Source organism: Paroedura picta, chromosome 3, assembly GCF_049243985.1.
Source record: "Paroedura picta isolate Pp20150507F chromosome 3, Ppicta_v3.0, whole genome shotgun sequence".
Classification (NCBI taxonomy): domain Eukaryota; kingdom Metazoa; phylum Chordata; class Lepidosauria; order Squamata; family Gekkonidae; genus Paroedura; species Paroedura picta.
The window spans coordinates 20,934,354-20,947,491 of NC_135371.1; the positions used below are offsets into that span (position 1 = coordinate 20,934,354).

Sequence of the window (13,138 nt, forward strand, 5' to 3'; positions counted from 1 at the left end):
ACCTAATGTATTATTCATTTCATTTTTATCCTGTCTTGTCTTCAGGGACATTTATCCTCACAACAGCCCTCTGAGGAAGGTTAGGCTGAGAAAGATTGGCCCAAGATGGGACCCTTATGATATTCACCAAAACAGGGGTCCCCAACCCCCGGTCCGAGGCCCGGTACCGGGCCGCAAAGGCCATCATACCGGGCCGCCAGCGGCCGCGCCTGCCTCCCCCCTGCAGCAAGAGGGGAGGAAAGAGGCCAGCATGGCAGCCGGCGCGGCAGCCAGCGTGGCAGCGACGCTAACGTGCATGCGCGGAGCTGCCGCGCATGCGCGTTTGCGCCCCCTGGCGTCCAAAACGCACATGCGCGGCAACTCTGCGCATCGGTGTTAGCGCCACCTGGCGGCCAAAACGCGCATGCGCATTTTTGAGCAACTGCGGTAGCCGGGCCGCTGGCTCTCCCCCACCCCCGGAGGCGGTTCCTAACCAGATGAAGGTTGGGGACCGCTGCACCAAAAGGCTTTTTAACAGTGCGGACTATGAGTCAGTGACGAGGCAGCATGGGTACATTGGTTCTTGGCCCAACTTTACATTTTGTTATGCGCTTACTAGAGTGCATAGTTGTTCCACAGCAAGTCTATAACTTTTTGTAAGGTTAGTCAAAATTTGTATTTAAAGGCCCGGAAAGGAAAATTACCAAAGTTAATCATTGAAAGAGGAAGGATACACAAAGGACTTGTTTGCTTATGAAATAAACAGCTTCTTGTAAATGTGAACTCTTAAACTTTCGTTTTCTGTCTCTGTTTCTTTTCAGGGGCTTTAATGTATGAAACTGAAAGTTGATTTACAGAAGTATGTACAACTAAGCTATCTTGTATAAAATGTTGTTGCACGTGCGCACACATACAGAGACGGTGTTGCACAACTACCGTGGTGTTCTTACGTGCTGCTATTGTGGGTGGTCAAATGCAGTGACAAACATTTAATAAGCAAAAAAAGTACAAAGGTTTACTAAGCAATTTATTTTTGACATTTAATCTGGAAAGATTCATATCCTACTATGAGTTCTTGCCCTTATAGAAATGATTAGTTCTCCTTTGCACTCTTAAATTGAAGCCATTTAGCAAAGTTTTCATCTCTAGTCGAGAAACTCAAGGGATTGCCTGCCATACTTTATACTGTATGAAAGGTTTATTAAGGAACAAGATGGCAATCAGTTGCATGTAGGGATGGGCACAGGCTTGAAAAATGCAGTTTGGTGAACCACAAACTGAACCACGAACCAAACTGAACCAGGAGGTTTGTTCGTGAACTGCAGTCCCATTAAATGAGGTTTGTAGAAAGCCGGGAAAACAGCCTTTAAAGTTTAAATGGACTGCATAAGACAGCTCCTCCCCGTCACTCAGCTGTTCTGGTGACTTTTGTAAGGAACAGAAAGCAGTGGGTTAAAGGAACTGGGAGTCCCTTAAAACCCCTGCTTTCTGCTCCAGCTCTAAAGCAAAATACTCTGAAAGTTCCTGGAAGTTTGTGACAGTTGACCTGTCAAAAACTTCTGTTTGTTAACCACAAACAGAGCAAAAATCATAATAAATTTTGCTATGTTTCAGTTTGTGTCCACCCCTAGTTGCATGTATGCTGAGCGTAGAAATGATTGATCTCTGATTTGATGACTTGAGTCATAAAGAGATAACAATGGTGGCAGCAAAGGTTCTTTTCATTCCATTTAATTCTGTTATAACTTTGAATGTGTCAATCTCCAAAACTGGTTCTTTTCTTATTTTGAGTAACAGCAATTAGAAAAAAAGCTGAATGACGAGCAACTGCAAAACCTCTGCTGTAGCAACTGTGACTCCGAATAAGTTGTTGTTGATTTAATGCTTTGCTAGCCATATATGTAATGACGAGCAGCAGGAAATGTTGGTTGACAAGAGGATATTGCTTGCAGATACCATGCTATGGTTGCAGATACCATGCTATGTCAAAATTATATTTAGTTGCAGCCTCCTACTGTTTAGTTTTGGGGAAGAACTCGCAATGGACTTGCCTAGGCTTCTGAATTTTTGCATTTATTCATTATTGTTGTTGTTGTTGTTGTTGTTTTATTTATATCCCGCCTCCCCCCGAAGGCTCGAGGCGGCTTACATAACCCCATGCCCTAAAATCCATACAATAACAGTAAAATTACAGTGGTTAGTAACCAATTGGTCACAATAGCAACAATGATGGCATAATCTTACTCATCCAATCTCCGCATCCTCAACTACAGGGGGTTGACACTCTCTACCACCAGTTTGTGAGGGGGGGGGGCGATTTTCCTTACCGTCCAGCCTCAACCATAAGCCTGGCGGAAGAGCTCCGTCTTACAGGCCCTGCAGAATGCTGGTAATTTCCGCAGGGCCCTGAGCTCTTCTGGGAGTTCATTCCACCAGGTTGGGGCCAGGACCGAGAAGGCCCTAGCCCTGGTCAAGGCCAGTCGGGCTTCCCTGTGGTCGGGAATGACCAATAGATTAGCCCCCGCAGAGCGTAAAGCCCTGCGGGAGATATAGGGCGAAAAGCGGTCCCTCATATATGCTGGGCCTAGATCACGGATGGCCTTGAAGGTCAAAACCAAAACCTTGAACCTGATCCGGAAGGCAACCGGTAACCAATGCAGCTGCCTCAGAACTGGCTGGATATGGGCCCTCCACGATGTAGCTGTGAGGACTCTAGCAAGTATTGCTGTCAACCTGAACAGTTCAAACGTATCCCTTCTAAGTCAGTGCTGAAATTGTTCCAAACTAGTTTTGGGAGATCTGTGACTAAAAAGCTGGGACAGATAGGCAGTAGTAAATATTTCCGATTGGACCAGGGTTTAATTATTGGCATGTTTGTTCAAAGGAAGTGCGCAGTTGATCCCAGAAGGATATTCTGTCATCAGCTGAAGACAGCAGAAAATTTAATGTATTTTGCCAGAAACCACACAGAAGTAAGCTGATAAGCGTGGAATCCAGTGCTGAAATAAATAATATACTAACTAGATACTCATGAAAAGGGGTGTGATACTCCACTAGCCTGTATGCCTGATCTGGCACACGGGAGAGATGAAAGAATAACATGTGTCTTCCCTTAGTTGCTGAATGAAACAGTAGGATTTTAGCTTAAATGATTGCTGACTTGCAGCCATTGACCATGCTTGTAGGTTTTACATCCATGCAATGTACTTCTAGCTTTTATCTCTGTCTACTCAGCTTTTTAAAAGGAAGAGTCTTAAGTAAGCCAAAGACTAGTGGGGCATGAATAGTGTGTATATAAGAGCTACCTTATGAGCCTCTTGTGGCGCAGAGTGGTAAGGCAGCCGCCTGAAAGCTTTGCTCATGAGGTTGGGAGTTCGATCCCAGCAGCCGGCTCAAGGTTGACTCAGCCTTCCATCCTTCCGAGGTCGGTAAAATGAGTACCCAGCTTGCTGCTGGGGGGTAAACGGTCATGACTGGGGAAGGCACTGGCAAACCACCCCGTATTGAGTCTGCCATGAAAACGCTAGAGGGCGTCACCCCAAGGGTCAGACATGACTCGGTGCTTGCACAGGGGATACCTTTACCTTTAAGAGCTACCTTATTTTAAGATTGGCAGACTTTTTGCCATTCTGTACCTTTAAATAAAGCAGATGGATTTGTGACCATAAATATGTACAGTCTTGATTGGCTCTTGATCCATTCCAGTCTGACTTACGGCCTAGAAACAGCTCTGGTCATCCTCGCAGAGGATCTCCAGAGAAAACTGGATCTAGGCACTGATTTTTTATTAGCTCTAGTGGCAACAGTCGACACAGTCGATCATGGGTTACTTACCCAGCTCCTAGCCAACTTGGGGATACAAGGTACAGCCTTTAAATGGCTGCAATCCTTTCTCCACGTTTGGGGGCAGAGGGGGGCAGAGGGTGATGCTAGGGGAGAGAACCTCCTTGTGGCATACCCAAGTAAGCGAGGTTCTGCAGGGAGCCATTCTTTCCCTAATGTCATTTCACATCTATATGTACACCCTAGTGCAATTGGTCCTAGGTTTTAACTAGGCTTGTCAGTAATCAAGCTGAGCCCAGCCAGTAGAGTCCGTGGTAAAGAAACATCCAAGATTCAACAGGCAGTTGAAAATCCAAGGAAGAGATTTATTAAGCGGAAACTACAGAGTCACTGGAAAAGCCAAAGAGCAAAGATCTTGGCAGTTACAAAGACACAATGGGCACATCAGGGTTATTATAGGACACTTTCAAAGGGGAGGGGGGCATAGGCATTTGGGCAGGAGAGCACAGGGCACCAAAGGTGCAAGAATTCCCAGCCGGGCCAGATGGCTCCGCTTTGATTCCAACAGTTACATTTTTGTTGAGTCTCCGCTGTCTTTGCAAGGTCATAGGAGCAGTTCGATAAGGCAGGCAGATAGTGATGCCCCACTGGGAAAGCAGAGGAGTCATGGAGCCAGAGGACAGATTTACAGTTTTACAACGCCTGGCCTTGCCAGGGTGCAGGAAGAGAAACAGGCATGAATTGGGGTTCATGACAAGGCTGTCATCAATTTGCAGATGGCACCCAACTATATTTGTTGAAGCTTGGCCATCCGTCTATACCTTTAACTTTGCTGGCATACCCCAAGTTAGTTCTTGTTCAAGTTCTAGATCAAGCAAGTCCCAGTTCGACAGAGTTCAGTTAACAACTTAGGCTACCATCAAGAGCCTGGATGTGATCCTGGACTCCTCCTTATCTGTGGAGGCCCAGGTCACAACTTGCCTGCCATGCATTTTACCATCATCACTAGGTGTGGCAGTTCACACCTTACCTGTCATGACCTGAACTAGCCACAGTGATCTATGCAATGGCACCTCCAAGCCGAACTACAGCAACTTGGTCTATTCAGTGCTGCCCTTGAGGCTGCTCCAGAAGTTTCAACTGGTCCAGAATGCAATGGTGCAGGTCCTTATTAGGACCCAGTGGAGAGCACATATTCGATCTGTGCTCTCCCAGCTACACTGGCTCCAGATTGAAGACAAAATTAGGTTAAAAGTTTTGGTTATCACCTTTAAAACCCTAAATGGTCTGGGACCTTCATATCTGCAGGACCGCCTCTTCCCCTGTGTCCCCCAGGGACAAAACTTGCTCAAAATCCCCATCCCAAAAGATATTAAATTGACTTCAACGAGGGTTAGGGCTTTTTTGGCCCTCATCGAGACCTGATGGAAAGCGACAGTTCCACAAGGCCTGCTTAACAGAGCCGTGCCACCTAGTCTGTGGTTGAGGCTGAAAACAATCATAGAATGATAGAGTTGGAAGGGGCCATACAGGCCATCTAGTCCAACCCCCTGCTCAACGCAGGATCAGCCCGAAGCATCCTAAAGCATCCAAGAAAAGTGTGTATCCAACCTTTGCTTGAAGACTGCCAGTGAGGGGGAGCTCACCACCTCCTTAGGCAGCCTATTCCACTGCTGAACTACTCTAACTGTGAAATTTTTTTTCCTGATATCTAGCCTATATCGTTGTACTTGTAGTTTAAGCCCATTACTGCGTGTCCTTTCTTCTGCAGCCAATGGGAACAGCATCCTGCCCTCCTCCAAATGACAACCTTTCAAATACTTAAAGAGGGCTATCATGTCCCCTCTCAACCTCCTTTTCTCCAGGCTGAACATTCCCAAGTCCCTCAACCTATCTTCATAGGGCTTGGTCCCTTGGCCCCAAATCATCCTCGTTGCTCTCCTCTGTACCCTTTCAATTTTATCTACATCCTTCTTAAAGTGAGGCCTCCAAAACTACACCCAGTACTCCAGGTGTGGTCTGACCAGTGCCGTATACAACGGGACTATGACATCTTGTGATTTTGATGTGATGCCCCTGTTGATACAGCCCCAAATGGCATTTTTTTGGCAATACCAAAATTCTGGCTTCCCTGTTCAAAACATCAGTTATATCATTACCTCATGTTTACATCTCCCGTCTCACTGAAGGAAGAAGGCTTTAGAATGAATCAGTTTTTTAACAAGGTGACAGTGGACCTTCTATTAATGATAATATTTGCATATTGTATATGTTTATAATGTAGTATTTTATTTATTATTTGTTACCCACCTTGAGAAAGGGGTGGGTTGTAACAATAAATTTATTATTATTATTATTATTATTATTATTATTATTATTATTATTATCTAATTTTGCTACATAAAATTGTCCATTGTAGTTATGTACATATCAAGCTGCTGCTAAAGGCTTAGGAATTGGGAGGGAATGGTGTGCACATTTTATCTCCCTCTACGCCCATTAGCATTGAAAAGCACAAACTACAGACAAATGCATGTTGGCCTTGAGAAGTGCAGACTATGTCAGCATTCCATGTCATGGCCAACTCAGGTGAGATCTAAGGTAGTCTCAACCAGTGTTCCCGGTAAACCATGCATGTAAGTGGCTGCTTATTAACATAGGCTGCCCTGCTCAGCAGTAGTCTGTAGCTATGCGGGGTCTTGCACTGTTATTACATCAGTTATATTCTGCTCAGGATATGAACTGCTTTGCTCAGGTGGGGGATTAGAAGGAACATTGGCCTCAACCTTGGCTGATCAAATATCAAAAGAAGTGCGTGAAAAATAATTATTCATCCAGCTTCTTCAAACTCTATGCTTTAAATTCATATTTAGCATGAGATGTCTTACCCCCATGTATTAGTCCCCTTTGATTACATACAACTCTTCCTGCTTTTATCTGTTAAATGGTTACAGCCTTTAAGGCAGATAGAAAGTCTTGTCTATGTGATACAGCATCTGCTTTGAATGCATAATGTCATAGGTTCAATCCCTGACATTTCCAGTTAAAACCATCAGGTAAGAGGTGATGTGTATAGACAGTACTGACCTTGATAGACCAATGGGTTGACCTAGTATGAAACATCATTGTGAGTTTAGAAATGACAGGCATGAACGGTTTTGTGGCCAAATCTGAGGCTAAACTAAATTTCTGTTAGTTGGAACTGTAGTGTTAACTTCTTGTGGTAGCCTTATTCCCTTCTTCGTCTTGTAGACATATACAAAATGAAAATTAGCTAATGAATATACCAGTTAAATCTTTTTTTAAATATAAACATTGGAATTTGTATGTACCTCTTTCAAAATCTTTTTAAAATGCTGCTTCATGCTTATTTGCCCTTCCACATGTAGTTAGGGAATGGAGTACATGAGATTTTTTTCCTCTTCTTTCCTCTCAGGTAGGCTGAAGCAGCGTGGGAAGACAGGAGGAGCATTTTTCGTTCCTTTTCTCTTGCTATCCTACTTAACCTCAGCAGCAGTAATAAGCTTTCTGTGAGTCGGTGGACAAACATTTGCTAACTTCCTAAATATATCCCACCACTGAAGTGATCTAGGAAACCTTTACTTATGCAAGAGCCCTGTGAAAGTATCTGAACTTCTGTGTGCCAAAAAGAAATGCTGTATCAGGATAAAGAAGGATATTCCTGGGCTGCTGCAGAACAAGTGGCTTGTGTGTCATAGCCTGGAAAAAAAGATTAGTGACAGCTCAACTCTCACAAGGTATATGGAACACATACCTGCTCTGGGGCTCCTTGGTCCTTCTCCCTCCCCCTCTCTCAGACACACACACATACAAACACCCAAACTACTTCCCCTCCATTCCCCCCTGCCCTTGCTTCCCTGACCTCCTCCATGGTCCCTCCCCCTCTCTCAAGACACACATACACACACAGATACAAACTCCCCCCCCCAATCCTGCCTGCCCTCGCCCCCATACCTCTTGCTTCCCTGTCCTCCTCCCTGGTCCCTTCCCCCTCCCTCAGAAACACACCCAGGCTCCCTCCTCCCTCCCACCACCCCCTCCCCTGCCCCTCTCCTTACCTCTTGCAGTGGCACTGGCCCAGCCTCCTGTCATGGCACCCCAAACTCCTTGGGCAGCAAGGGCACTGACCCTGCTTCCTGCTGTGCCACCCCACTGTGCCACAACTGCCCCAGCCATCTCAGACAACAGCAGTGCTGGCCCCACCTCTTGCTGCGCCTTCCCACAACTGCCCCAGCCTCTTCTGGCACGCTCCCTGGGGCAGGACTACAGACGTCGTGTCTGTACCCCATTTCTGACCCAGAGGGTGTGCCAAAAGATTTGTTCCATGTCAAAAATACCTTGAAGTAGAACACACTCAGATCTGGATGCATTTGTTTTCTCTTACTCATGGAGTTAAAATCCAATTTGTCTATATGACTGTTTTGTGCGTATGCTTTATGACTCCGGTGGATCGTAGAATATGTAAATATAATTTTTAGATCAGTGACTCAAGGGAGCAATTCCCATGAAGATACTGTAATCTGTAAGACTAATATAAAGACAGTGGAAGGGTACATAAAGCCGTATTTTTTAATAAAAGTGTTTCTAGGATTCTGACAACAGAGAAGAGATCTTAGCAGTGCTGGAATTCTGCTGTATGAATGTGTGCATTTGTCCAAAGGGGCTCGATGCCTCTTCTGATGAGAGCTGTGGTGGAAAAATAATGCTGCCTATCTCTGGCATCTACATTTCAACATTCATTCTAGGATTACATGCTACTTTGCTTAATGAGGGCATTACATTTTGTCACTAGATCAAAAATTCTATGCCTACTCTGTGCCTCCCACTGCTTTTTAGTTTTGTATTCTGAGCACATTATAGCTCCCCTTGAAATAGTTTTATCTATGTTCCTGTTTTTGACCCTTTGTACCGTCAATTAAAACCCCAGTTAGTAGAATTGTGAGTAAAGAATCTCAATCTCTCTCTCTCTCTCTCTCTCTCTCTCTCTCTCTGTACCCCCCCCCCCCACCGCCATCTCCACCTCCCTTTGTATCTCCGTCTCTCTCTGGCCACTGAAAATGTAGGTCAAATTGCATCACCATAAAATGGAACAGTCAGAAAGGTGTTTGAAAAATGCTGACATCCTTAGCCTGGGGTGCATGCCTCTCTCTTTTGTTTACATTGAGAATAGCGATGTGACGATGTACCTGTAAAATGAACAAACCTCTTCTTTAAGGTTAGTAGTGGTGTACGGCACATAAATAGCAAGAAAAGATTTTGGCTTCTGTTTTCCTTTTGTCTTCAAAGTAAATTAAAGCTGTACAGATAAATCTGCCATAATTTACAGTCCTGAAACATCAGGGAACTCATCTGAAATGTCCTATTCAGGGTAGCCATAACTGTTTACTTAGAAAAATCCACCGTCTTCCGCATGCAGCTTTAACAATAGATTCTGCAGATTCTTTTAATCCATGTGCTCTGTTATAATTAACTCCATTTCAGTTGCGTGTGAATGAGCCTCATGTTTTGTTTATGCCTTTCGGCGTCTTGTTTTTGTACGTATGTGAGAGAAAGATATATATATATAATATATATATAGTCCAACCAATTATGTGAGAATATACTGACTGTAGTGAATGTTTTTAGTGACTTTGTTAGCTATCTTTTCTGTAGATCTTTTGGAGCTGTTAATATAATAATTCTTGATTAAGGAAAAGAAGATTATCAGGCGCTCCAGCATGCAAGCCAAAGTTTTCATTTTGTTCTTTGTATACAGAGTGTGGCATGACATCTGAACGGTGCATGTTTTAAATTTCTTAGTGTCTTCTGAAAATTGACTGTTTATCTTGTTGAGTCTTCAGATGTTTGAAAATGAGCAAATGAAGGAAGCTTTTCAGTAGCTTCAGAGTGTACATTTTTGTAGCCTGCATGTTTATGCTCTTCAGGTAGCTGTATTTATTTAAAGAGCAGAATTGCTGCATGCAAAGACATTATCTCATTAACTATGCTGTCTCTTTCTGAAGATTATCTGGAAGTTAAAAGGAAAATTACTGCAGATGGAGATGAATCTGCTACTGACAATGGCCTGTGATTGACTGTTAGGGCAAAAATAAGAGGCCTGGATGTCTATATGCTGTAATTACACAGAGAAAGAAACATCAAATGGAGAAGTCAAATACTAGCAGGAATGCTTTGAGTGCCCTTGATTGTGGAAAGAGTTTGTTCTACAGGTTGTTCATTACCAGGACATTGAGATTGTTGCATTAAAGATACAGAAAGTCATCTGCTGACAATCAAATGCCATGACTATAAATTAAAGACCCCTTCATTGTTTTGGGCTACTTCTGGGAGTTTGCTGACATTCTGTCGCCATAAATTATGACATTCTTAGACATTATTCTCCGATATTTCTACAGTACAGCTCTACCTAAAAGGGGGGGGGGGAGTAAAATTGCTTTAGTTTTTAGCCTCCTGGGGCCAAGTTCCATCTTTCACTTTTGTAACTTGGGGCCATGAAATTGTCGTTTTTGTCTGTTTGCAAGATTCACTTTGTTGTAAAAATTGGAATACTTAAATCTTTATAGTTCCAATACAATGATGGGAGCTGAACTTCAACCAATTATGTTCTAACAAGTGGAGACAGACGTTGGGAGTAGAATTTATGTGGTATGCAAATAGGAGAGGTCAGGGTCACTTCAATTAATTTTTATTTCCTTCCAGGAAAATAAAATTGCAAGAGTTGATTGTTATTATGTCTTTCTTTGCAGATTTAATCAATTATAAGAGAGAGGAAATTTCCACAATCCAGACAGATGATGATCAATTGATACCCCAACCTTGAGTTATACCAGACTTTTAAGGTACTGTGACCCACTAACCTATAGATACATATATCCTTTTCCTCAGGTATTGTAATCTGCACTTCAGATGCAAAATACACAAAGGACATAATGATTGTACGGATCATACTTTCATTTGATCTGTGAGACCAGGTGTACTTCAGTGCTGTACTCCTGCTGGGAGATTCCAGGGGCTCAAGTTGAGGGTGCAGGAAATGGGTCCCTATGTTGGAAAAGTAGACTTGGTGCAAGGTGAAAGCCTACACCCCCCACTTCTAGGGAGGCCTGCTCAAGGGAGGGATTTTTAGGCCACCATTCTTTTGTGGCTGTAGGGGGCTTGAGAGCCCTGGGTGTAATGGGATTTTATGTGGGGATTTTATGGGGGCTTTTATGTGTAAGTCTCTGCGAGTCTCCGGAAAGCGGCGGGATATAAGTAATAAATAATAATATTGCCCGTTGTGTGTGTGCGCTTAAGGAAGGAGAAAAAAAAAGTTGCCGAGATTTTATAATTGGTGATGATGCTTCAGAGGTAGTAGTGGCCAGCAATGGTGGAAGAAAGAGAATTAGCAACAATACGGAGCTGCAATTTAAATGCAGCAAAAAGGAAGACCGAGGACTACGCTACTGTACTAAAACCTGCTTAAGGTTTTCTTGATCTTAACTACTTTTTCTATTCTATTCTTTTTATTAGAATCTCTGCCCATGGGGACACGTTATATTTACAAGAAACGTGCTTACTAAAGATCTTGCAGTAGTTAAAGCAGAACTAATCTGTGCTAAATGATCCTGCGTAAGTGCCTTTGCTTAAAATATAAGTGCGTTGCTGGATTCGTCCATGGTTCGCCTAACCCAGCATTCCTTGCAACAATCCCAGCAACTGACAGGCATGATGTGGTCTGCTGGATATTAACTGTGCACTCCGTACCATTCAGATACCTTCTGCCCTGAATGCATGTTTTGTCGTTGGGAGCCCAGCATTCCCTGTTCCTTGTGTGGTTTAATGTTGGCGTTAAAATATCATTCTCTTCTTAGCTAGCACTTTCATAGTAATTGAGATGGGCTTAGCAGCTATCAGAGCTGTTGGGTAGAGTTTGTGGTGTTTTTTGTACATCTTTAGTTCTTTTGTTTGTTTGGCTTTTTAAGCAGTGAACCTGCTTTCACATTAACTGAAGTTCTCCGACTCCCTGACCCATTTCCTATTTTGTTTGAACAGTGTTCCTGCTGCTGCCACTGCAACCCAAGGGCTGATGTAGGGTGGGATGACAAGGAGGACCCCTGAAATCATTCTTTAGAAACTACTGAGCAAGCCCTTAAAACAAGTTACAAGTGCCCTATCAGTTCTCAAGGAGTTAAATATCTGTATAACCATGTAAGCTTATGACAGAAGAAATACCTTCTAATTTTTAGGAGTGAGCTCCATATGTTACCTATATAAAATGTATGTTTTCTGAACCTGAAATACCCCCACTACTTTTCTGAGGCTACATGCTGGAAAGGGGGGAAAAAGATATATATAAATGCAGTGTTAGAAATCAAGATAAGAGTTTAAGACAGAATTATTGCTCTTTGTTAACCATCAGCACCTTCCAGTATTAAAAAACTCAGGCTGATCTTGCTTATCCCATTCCATGAGCATTCTTGTGTAAACCTTAGAAGCCATGTATATTGTGCTGCATTGTCTGTCCAGCTATTGTGGGGCTTTAAGTCTCCAGCTCCGAACTGCTCCACTTCAGTGGGAAGAACCTACCATTGTACTTCACTCTGGTGCTTCGCGTTTCACATTAGGATTAGGCTCACCAGACTTCTGCCTAATGTTCTTCCCAGTCCTCATGATGTTAAAGAAAGCGTGGGCTGTGGTTCCAGAAAGCAAATCTTCTGTGAGGACTGTGTAGCCATTAATTTACCTGAAGTATTCCTTTCTCTCTTTGTAGTCCCCTAACTTTTACAGGAAGAATTAAAAAGAATACCACCTGAATTGCATTTTCCTTCCTAGATCGTTAGAGTTGGTTGTGATACTCTCATAGCTGTGTCATTTGTTCTCACCTGGAAGAGCAGGGAGAGAAATTGATCATGGGACATGCTCAATTTCAGCAACTCCTCTGCCACATCCTAGGCGTGTGCACTTACGGACTTAACAGGTCTTCTTGGCACACGGCTTCATGTGTCTCTTTCAGTAGGGAGTCACCAACCTTTTCTATTCTTCTTCCCTTTCTGCAAGAGGTGCTTAAATCACTTCTGTTTCTAAGGGGCTGAATCTTCTTTACCACTCCGTTGTGGTGTCTCCTGTGTGCTGTCCAAAAACTCATATTCTCTAATTAGGGAAAGTGTGGAAAACTGCTTCCCCAGTCCTCTTAGCTCTACCGGCAGAACAGCCAGCTTACATTTGCTGACAAGAGAACAAAAATAGCATATATATTGTCGGGGGGGGGGGGGGTTACTCCCAAAGAGTTCATATTGTGCCGTCTTCTTATCTCTTGCGTACATCTCAGCCTCTGTCTCTGCTGAAGGAGTAGGCTTTTGCTCCTGCCTTTCTTCTC

At 43.5% G+C, this 13,138-nt stretch overlaps 1 protein-coding gene across 6 annotated transcripts in view; it reads left to right on the top strand.

Annotated features, from left to right (window-relative positions):
• The window catches only part of ATXN7 (ataxin 7), a 132,592-nt gene that overhangs the window by 18,658 nt on the left and 100,796 nt on the right, over positions 1–13,138 (top strand). For 4 of the 6 annotated variants that reach the window (XM_077325045.1, XM_077325048.1, XM_077325047.1 and 1 more), the window contains exon 2: positions 10,530–10,622. The exons of 1 other annotated variant lie outside the window; for it this stretch is intronic. The gene's annotated coding sequence lies outside the window, so the exon portion shown is untranslated. Of the gene's footprint in view, positions 1–8,856; positions 8,999–10,529; positions 10,623–13,138 lie in introns of those variants that run through there. One more of the 6 variants, XM_077325046.1, reaches the window with a different exon arrangement.